This window comes from Lotus japonicus, chromosome 3, assembly GCF_012489685.1.
Source record: "Lotus japonicus ecotype B-129 chromosome 3, LjGifu_v1.2".
NCBI classification, from domain to species: Eukaryota; Viridiplantae; Streptophyta; class Magnoliopsida; order Fabales; family Fabaceae; genus Lotus; species Lotus japonicus.
This window is the reverse complement of record NC_080043.1, coordinates 38,437,648-38,447,895: the sequence shown is the minus strand read 5'-3', so window position 1 is coordinate 38,447,895 and position 10,248 is coordinate 38,437,648.

Genomic DNA, 10,248 nt, shown 5'->3' with positions numbered 1-10,248 from the left:
CTCTCACTTATCTCTCTAAAGTCCTCTTATTTCCTTTACTTTGGTTTAGAAATCTGATGGGAAGCTTCTATGATAAGGTGATGGACGTTTCCCTAGGTGAAAGGTGGCTTGCACTTTTGGCTTTGGTTTATCTTCTCAAGCACACTACATATGGCAAAGCAATCATGGTACTAACCTTTTGACCTTGGTTCATGAGCCTACCCTAATAGCCTTTCTCTCCAAACTCAACATCTGAACACTCAACCCCAAGATCAGATATTTTCTGGCCAATTTCGTGATTGGCTCGTTAACGAGTCGAACTCGACTCGTTTTCGAGCCGGAAACACTACCGGGCGAGATTTTTGACCTTATATCGATATTACAGTCAAAATTCTCGAAATTACGCGTAGATTATCGTAATGATAAGGAAAATATTTATTTCACATTCGAATAATAATTCGATGACAAAAGGGCGCTCTCGGCGAAACTCGTCGGTTCGACTGTTTTCCGTAGTGCAGCTGAATCCTCCGACGACTGAAGAATGAAATACTTGGAAAATAACTTCAATATAAATAATCAAAATATTACCTTCATTAGATAAAATTCATCATACAAGGTCACACCCATAAAGATCACATTAACCGAGAATTAAAGCACTAAACCGAGAAATTGACAGAGTTTATTTCTCTTAAACTTTCACGGGTCTTACAAGTACCACCGCTCGGCAGACCACGACACGGGAGACTGCTTTACCCTGAAGAACGAGATTGAGAGGCTCATTCGAGCAGGACGATTGCAGATGAACGACCGTGGCGATCGGTGGAATGGAGAGCGGCAACAAGGGAACCGATACAAAGGGGGTCGTCAGCAGGATGATCGCAGGCGACACGACTGCCGACGCACGCCAACCGCTGACAAGAAGGAAACACTGGCAACAAGGAAGAAGGGGGCGGAGGAAACCTTTAATAAAGACCTTGAGCCGCCAGTTGGGACAATAAACACAATCGCGGGTGGCTTCGGCGGGGGTGGAGATACAGCGTCGGCGAGGCGAAGGCACGTGAGAGCAGTGACATCAGTGCAACAGTACGAAACTCCATTCGGTTTCCAGCATCCAGATATTGTGATATCGTCGGCAGATTTCGAAGGGATCAGGACACACAAAGACGATCCTGTGGTTATGATGATAAGGATCAACAGTTTTAACGTGCGTGACGAACGCACTGTCGCGGGTGCGTGCCAAAGTATTCTGCTTTGAATGCAGTACAAGGTGTTGAACACCAGGATCGATCTCACAAGGACTCGGTGAGGTATTAATTGATAATAGAGTAAAAGAAAGCAATTAAAAAGGGGGTTTGATTGATTTGATTGTAAAGTAACAAACAAAACTTAAAAGAGATTTAATCAGATAAAAGAAAGTGTTAGTCATCGGATTATAACATTCAAGTGCAACAAACCTTCATCGATTACAAAAGATTAACTCTTCCTTATCAATTCCCTAATTCGTGAGAACTAATTAACTAAGCGAAAATTAATTCACAGTTTCCTAAACTAAGCGATTAAGAAACAGTTACGAACTAACATGAACTAAGCGAACATGCATCAACTCTTATTTCTAAAACTACGGAATTAAGCAAACCCTAGATAAGAAATAGAGATGAAAAGAATTAATAAAGAAAGAATTTGCATTAAGAATAGAACCTCAAGTTTGCAAACACAAGAATATTCAAAATCCTAAGACTAACTATGGAGTTTAGCAACTCATAGTAGAAAAGATGGAGGGAGATATTAGGAGAAGGTGGAGGAGGTGATGGTGAGATGTGGTGAGGTGGTGTAATGGTGGTGAGGTGGTGTGGTCTAACAAAAGCCTAAACTCACTTATTTATACTAATAAATAAACTTGTTCATCAAGTAACAATCTTTGTTATCTAAATCTTTTCTAAATCTTCACAAAATCGGACCCACATAAAGGAGTAAGCTGCTGAACTATCAGGCATTCGCGGGTCCTACAAGAAGTCTGAATCTTCAATTGAGGTAAACATGAGAGTTGTATCTCTTTAAGTCAGCTTCGCAGGCCTTCAATCGGATCCTAATTCCGAGTTCTGTAACCCAAGATATGATCATTTTAGTGCAGACTGTTCCAAACTCACAGGATTAGCGATAGCAACTTTGCAAGGAAAGTATGACCAAATTAGAGGCTGATTCTCAAATTGTGCTTAACATGAAAGTTGTAGGGCGTCGAGTTAGCTTTCCAACGACATATTATGGGCCTTATTTCGATATTGATAGCTCCATATTCAATCTGTTCTAGTAAAACAGTCATAGAAACTAAAAGTGTAGAATTAAGCTATTTTCCATGAATAATCCAAATAAACACTAATGGTCAAAACATGGCTAAGTCATAACAATTAAGCACAAAAATATATATAATGAAGCTTAGAAAGACACACGTAAAGTGCATCAATTATGCGCTTATCAAATACCCCCACACTTAACCTTTTGCACTCCTGGGCAAAACTTAACTTCAAAGAAGATTCAGAAAATCAATTATGATAACAAGTACTTCCTAAAACATAAAAACTCAGCTCACACTTATCTTTGAGAAGTAGAAATTCAGGTTTATGAGCAAGAAAACAACCACTTCATTTTCCACAAAGATTAGACAAATTAGATTCCATCACCTACATTCCAAGCCAACAAGAAATTTCAAATTGAACATCAAAGTTGGATGCAAGTGTTATACTCTCTACTCTCAAGTGTTTGGGCTTGTGTTTAATCATGCTTAAGCAACTCTCATCATCTCATGGATACATGCATCTATCATAGGCTTGAAAAGATTCTAACACACCAATTAAATTGAACGAATGCATACAAAGATCAAAGGACTTTTGAAGGTTGTAATGAGGCTAAGGTCAAGGAAGGATTTATGAAAGATATTCAGAGTTAAAACCTTAGGAAAAATAAGAGCAATGGGGAAAAATTCAAATTAAACATACTCACAACCCCAAGAATTAACACATTCTTCCTTTTACAACTTCATTTTTTTCAACTTCCACTTCCTTTTCTTTCTTTAGTACCTTCCTTCACTTTGTAACTTCTCTTTTTGTCTTTCTTTTTCTTTTTTGACATTTGCATATTTTTGTTTTTTTTTCTTTCAACTTCTTTTCAGCTTGCTTACAATTTATCCTCAAGGAAGACACCTCTTTTGAGCAACTTAGACCATGCATTCAAATAAATCACCCCCGCACTTGTTGAATACTCATTCCCAAGTCAATTCCAAAGCTCTTACATTTCCTAAGGTAAGATATCATCATTGTTTTTCACTTAGGCTTGTAATGAGCTACAAAAGAATAGAGATATTAGGCTCAAAGGGGTTAAAACAAAGGTTAAAACATGCAAGGTAAGCTTTTTAGGCCAATAGCTTATTGAAAAAGAATGACTTATCACATCAAAGTATGAAAATGAACAAAAATTTGAGTCAGAATCAAGTCAAGTTCTGCAGTGCATATAAACATGAGGAAATCACACAAGAAAGAAGAGAATCATGGCAAAGATATTACCATTCAAGTGTTTGGTCCAAAATCTCACAAGGTAGTCTCACATGGCAAGCATATAACACAATGAATCCAACAGATCAGTTCTCAATGCAAATCATGATGAACTCAAAATGCAAGCAACTTCATCCAAAAGAGACATGAAACTTAACAGAAAAGTGGTTACATTGCTCACAAACTCAGCATCTCTAAAACTCATTGAAAAAGTGTGAACTCTTTTATTGAAAACAATAAAAACAAAGCAAATAAATTGAAATTGCAAACTATCCTAACTGAGGTTCTACTACTCCTAAATAAGATTCCCACCCCCACACTTAAATCACACATTGTCCTCAATGTAAGACACAAATCATCAAATAAATTAGACAAGTGTAATAAAAGAGAAAGGTTAGGAAAAACCAGGGATCAAGGGAGCTGGCGAGGCATGAAACCTGGTAATGCTCTGAATCTGCTATCACCTGGGTCCGGTGGAGGCCTTGCATTCAGCGGAAGCTCATAGTCTTGAGGCACAACAACAACAATCCACAAGTCGGGTGGTTTTGGAGGGATCTCATCTGCAACAATCTTAACAAACCCAAACTGTTTTCTAGCACCTTCAACATGACTCATGACAATGTTAAGTTTGAGTGAAAACTTTTTCCAAGCATGTGTACCACCTGAAATAAGAGTAAATGAAAAATCAGTACATTCAACAATCAACTCTTTGTCTGGAGGCTTTGGTAGAGGTTTCAAAAAGTATTACTCCATTGAGGTTGGCTCCTTGCAATCAATGGACTCTCCAATAAGCATGACTTTTTCAAAAATATCTAGATTAATTAAAAGTTGCTCATGTGGAAAAATTCCTAATTTAGATCCACGTTCTACATCCATCTTCTTAACTTCATCCACTGCAAAACACTTCTTGAAATCATCTAACAACTTATTTTCTTCTTCACCAGGATACATCTTCTCATTCTCATAAGTTCTTTGTGGAAGAGGGAGATGTATTTCTTGTTGGTTGTTTTCATCATTAGAATCATCAAAGTAAGAGCATGCTGAACTATCAATACTAGCATTAGAAGCAGCATCAACTTCAAACTCATTAACATCACCAGAACCATCAGTGCTAGCATCAAGATGAGTATCAACACAAGAATTAACTTCATAATCAATCTCTGCATCAGCTTCATGTTGCAATGTGGGAGCGTGTGCAACTAGCTCGTTAACTGGAGCTTGTAAATTTGCAGTATCTTGCAGGTGTTGATCAGCATTTGCATTGAGATTTGCAGACATTTGGTTCAACATGTCTTGAATTTCTTGCAATATGGAAGGTTCCTCGTGTCGAGGTTGTTGAAATTGGGCTTGGTTTGCTTCATATTGCTTTGAAAGGTCTTCCAAAAATTGGGGTGGATCATTCCAAGGTTGATGGAATTCCTCTTGTGAATGATGTGGATCAGGAAAAGGATATTGAAATTCCTCTTGCAGGTAGTAGCATGGTGGTGAATAAATAGGCTGCTGGAATTGCCCTTGTGGATGATAGCAAGGTAGGTCACACCAAATATTTTCAAAATTCTTTTGTGGATAACATTGAGGTGACTCAAACTGCTGTTGATAGCTCTTGAGCAACATTTGTATAACAGAAAATTGTAGCTCGTCGAGTTTGGCTTCTAGCTTATCAAGTTTAGCTTCCATCACTGCAAAAACTCCACAAACTAACACTTGTGTTCGGTTTTTTTTTTCACCACAACAAAACAAAAAAAAATAAAACATAACAAAAACACAAACGTTAGTGGAAAAGAAAAAAAAATCAAGTTAGTAAAAAAAAAACGAGTTCAACGTTAGTAAAAAAAAAGAAATAAAGAAAACAAAAAATTGAACGAGACCTGCAACAATAAAACAAAGAAAAAAAAGTTAGTAAAAAAAAAATCTAGTACTAATAATAATAAGAATAATAAAGAAGGGAATGAAGTTAGAAAAGATATCAAAAAAAAAAAATAAAAGATAGGAAAAAGAATTAAAAGATAAGAGATTGGGATAGAAGATATAATATAGATATAGAAGATATAGTAGAACAAAAGAAATAACAAACTACAATCTAATAAAATAAAAATAAAATCAAATCAAATCTTTGTTCGCTGGTCTCTTTTTTTTGTTTTTTATTCAAAACGAAAATAAAATAAATAAAACAAAAAAGGAAACAAGTACTCTAAAAACAATTAATAATCACCGAAGTCCGCGGAAATTGGCGCCAATTTGAGGAACGCACTGTCGCGGGTGCGTGCCAAAGTATTCTGCTTTGAATGCAGTACAAGGTGTTGAACACCAGGATCGATCTCACAAGGACTCGGTGAGTTATTAATTGATAATAGAGTAAAAGAAAGCAATTAAAAAGGGGGTTTGATTGATTTGATTGTAAAGTAACAAACAAAACTTAAAAGAGATTTAATCAGATAAAAGAAAGTGTTAGTCATCGGATTATAACATTCAAGTGCAACAAACCTTCATCGGTTACAAAAGATTAACTCTTCCTTATCAATTCCCTAATTCGTGAGAACTAATTAACTAAGCGAAAATTAATTCACAGTTTCCTAAACTAAGCGATTAAGAAACAGTTACGAACTAACATGAACTAAGCGAACATGCATCAACTCTTATTTCTAAAACTACGGAATTAAGCAAACCCTAGATCAGAAATAGAGATGAAAAGAATTAATAAAGAAAGAATTTGCATTAAGAATAGAACCTCAAGTTTGCAAACACAAGAATATTCAAAATCCTAAGACTAACTATGGAGTTTAGCAACTCATAGTAGAAAAGATGGAGAGAGATATTAGGAGAAGGTGGAGGAGGTGATGGTGAGATGTGGTGAGGTGGTGTAATGGTGGTGAGGTGGTGTGGTCTAACAAAAGCCTAAACTCACTTATTTATACTAATAAATAAACTTGTTCATCAAGTAACGATCTTTGTTATCTAAATCTTTTCTAAATCTTCACAAAATCGGGCCCACATAAAGGAGTAAGCTGCTGAACAATCAGGCATTCGCGGGTCCTACAAGAAGTCTGAATCTTCAATTAAGGTAAACATGTGAGTTGTAGCTCTTTAAGTCAGCTTCCCGGGTCTTCAATCGGATCCTAATTCGGAGTTCTGTAACCCAAGATATGATCATTTTAGTGCAGACTGTTCCAAACTCGCAGGATTAGCGACAGCAACTTTGCAAGGAAATTATGACCAAGTTAGAGGCTGATTCTCAAATTGTGCTTAACATGAAAGTTGTAGGTCGTCGAGTTAGTTTTCCAACGACATATTATGGGCCTTATTTCGATATTGCTAGCTCCATATTCAATCTGTTCTAGCAAAACAGTCATAGAAACTAAAAGTGTAGAATTAAGCTCCTTTCCATGAATAATCCAAATAAACACTAATGGTAAAAACATGGCTAAGTCATAACAATTAAGCACAAAAATGTATATAATGAAGCTTAGAAAGACACACGTAAAGTGCATCAATTATGCGCTTATCAGTGCGGCGGGTTCTTTTGGACCAAGGGAGCTCCGCTGACATCATCTATGGGGATGCTTTTGATCAATTAGGATTGATGGACAAAGATTTGATGCCCTATACAGGAACGTTGGTAGGCTTCTCGGGCGAGCAAGTCTGGGTACGCGGATATGTAGATCTGGACACAGTCTTTGGTATCGACGATAACGCTAAGCTACTCCGTGTGAGGTATTTTGTATTGCAAGTTGTGGCATCCTACAACGTCATCATTGGAAGGAATACACTCAATCGCCTCCGTGCAGTAATTTCGACGGCACACCTTGCGGTGAAATATCCGCTGATAAGTGGAAAAGTGGGAAAGATTGTAGTTGATCAAAGGAGGGCGAGAGAATGTTACAACAACTGTCTCAACTTGTATGGAAAGAAAGGAGCTGGCGAGGGACACAAGTGCCATGAGGTTGAAGTCATCCAAGGTAATTAAAGAAGGCAAGGGGGATCGAAGCAGGGGGTTGACAGGAAGATAGCAAGATCAGGGAGCAACACAGGACAAGTCGAGGTAGATGGGAGGACGAGTAAGGATGGACAACTCACGGACGCTCATGCAAAGGAGCATTGGGCAAGTGTGATCGCAGACTTAGAAGCGTATAAATTCAGCAGGGGGTGTAGGCGATCGAGCCCAGGCTCACGGTTAGTCAGGAGAGACACTTAGAGAAGCTGGTAGAGGACAACTTTGACCTCTTCAGCTGGAGCTCAAAAGACCCAGCATTCTGGGAACTGCCGATGTTTAGGAAACCGAATCTCTTGAGTTCAGGGTGAGATGAGGAAAAGGGAAAGGGAATTACGATTCAAGAAATGGACCAGCGAATCGTCCAGCAGGGCAGGGGCGAGAAAAGAGATGATAAGGCGCGCGAGTGGTCTAAGGACAAAAAGAAGGCGAGGAGAAGGAAACCAGTGAGTCGTCGCACGGGTAAGGCAAAAAGAGAGTCAAAATATTGGAAGCCTGTGGGTTCGATAGTTTTCAAGCCAGGGACGTCCAAGCACGACAGGCAGAAGGGCAAGATGGGAGAAGTTCCTCACCACCACGAGGCGGGCATGGAAAGAAACCAAAACGATGAATGGCTAGCGAGCACATCTGGCTCGAAAGATGTGGTGATGGGGATGATACTTTGACCCGAGAGGCTTGAAGAGGTAGCGTGTGGAAAGCAGGAACGAGGACACAACAACAAAACCAAAATTAGGACCAAAAATAAAGATGCACTATTTTTCTCCGCCACGGGAGTTTTTTTTTAAAGAGGCATCCCTCCTATGTAAATTTGAATTACGAATCAAATACAAAAGGATATTCTCAAGTAATAATCCTAGCTGGACTACAATATGACGGTCGCTCGGTGGGATAAATTCTAGGGGATCAGATGTCTGGGGATCACTCCGGAAAAGTTCGACGTGAACCGCTGCTACCCAGATAGCAACTCAAATAACATGTCAGGTTCGCCCAGTGGGAAAAGTTCCCTGAAGGTGGCAATCCCAACACGACCTTGATGTGTGGGATTGCTCCAGAAAGTCTGGTGCGAATCGCTGACCTCTCGTTGGCGATGTGTGCGGGAAAGCTCCTTGTCCAAGGGCAAGAAGTTTACCCCAAAAGTCTCCCCGAAATATGGGCAAGTGAGACCTCCCCGAAAATATGGGCGAGAACAAAAACTAGGCATAAGTCTGGGTAAACCTATATGGCCATTGGGTCCCTAGCACCGTAAGCCCTCGCCGGGATAAAACCGGCGAGGCCGCACCTGCTCTTACAGGAAATATTGGTGCGAGGAGAAAGCCTCAGCCCAAGGCTGAGCTAAAGTCCTAGTTTCACTAGCACATATTCAAAATCGCTACACGAGCACAAAAGGCAAAGCCCGAAGGGCACGAGGGCGCGAACGAGGAAAGGTGGACAAAATCGCAACAAATTTTCTTTAAATAACATCGGACGATATTAATTAAAAAATACAAAAAAAAGGAAGGTAAGAAAAATCAATACAAAATATTCACACTACACTAACATTTTCTGCTTCTCCTGCGTTTTCAGCAGCCGCAAAATATGCAGCATTGAAGCCCGGGGGATCGTCCGGGCCGACCAATCCCTGGGGGGTGACCTTCTTGAAAGCTCCCGTCCCGCTGAGGTCAATCCCCTCATAAAGATATTGGACTTGAGCTTTGGTGAGGAAGAAACCGCGACCACGCTCTTCCACGGCCTCAGCAGCAGCCCTGGCCGCCAGCCGTGCCCGGAGAGTTCTGACCTCAGAATCCGCACGGTATTCCGCATCCGCGACGGCTTTGGCTTTTGTTTCTAATTCAGATCTCACATCGGTGAGAGATTCGTTCGTCGACCCCAACTCACTTTGAAGGAACGCGATCTCTTTGTCTTTGACGAGGCAGGCAGCCCTGCCCGCGACAATCACCTCAGCCTTGGCCTTCAATTCCTGCTGCAAGTCGTCCCGCTCGCCCTCCAAGGCTGAGGGGATTGTCGCCCTATGGCGGAGCTCTTCAACTTTAGCAGCTGTGGCTGAATCCTGCGACAACCTGGCAAAAAGGCATCCCGCACGCAAAAGGCACGAGATGGCTTCTCGCGCCACCCCATCAAGGTCAGGAGTTCTAGTTCCTCTCACATTGTCAAGGAAGGGGTCGGTTAGCATAAAGTCAACAGGGGAGAGCTGCTGATGTGAGACAAAGCATGTCTTCTCATCAACAATCGGATGGCTAGTGGCGGGGGAAGAATGGCGAAGCGGAAGCGAAGCAGTGGGAGTTTGGTCTTCACTGTCGTCACTCATGGTGGGAACGAGGAAGACCCTAGGTGGGCTTGCCTCAGCTTGGCGTCATGAACGGACAGGGGAGAGGGTTGTTTGGGGAGCCCCCGAGGAAACATCTTCAGAAGCATGTTGATCGGCGATGACTCCTTCAGAAAAGGGCGAGTGCCCCGCATCGCCCATGAGGTCTGGCTTTTCCCCGCCTGCCAGATCTTGGCGAGGGGCAGATGTTTCGCCAGCCCTGGGTCTCTTTGTTTTCCTCTTCTTCTTTATTGACTTTTGAGGCGAGGGGGTCGCGACCCTCGTTTCTTCATTTGTACCAGGGGCGACCCTTTTGGATTTTCGGGGTTTTCTAGTTGGGGAAGTTTGGACCGCATCGCCGGTGGATATCGGAGCCGACTCGTCAATCTCCAGCTGAAGGATGGGGTCAGGTCTTGAATCGCTAGGCCCCGGGG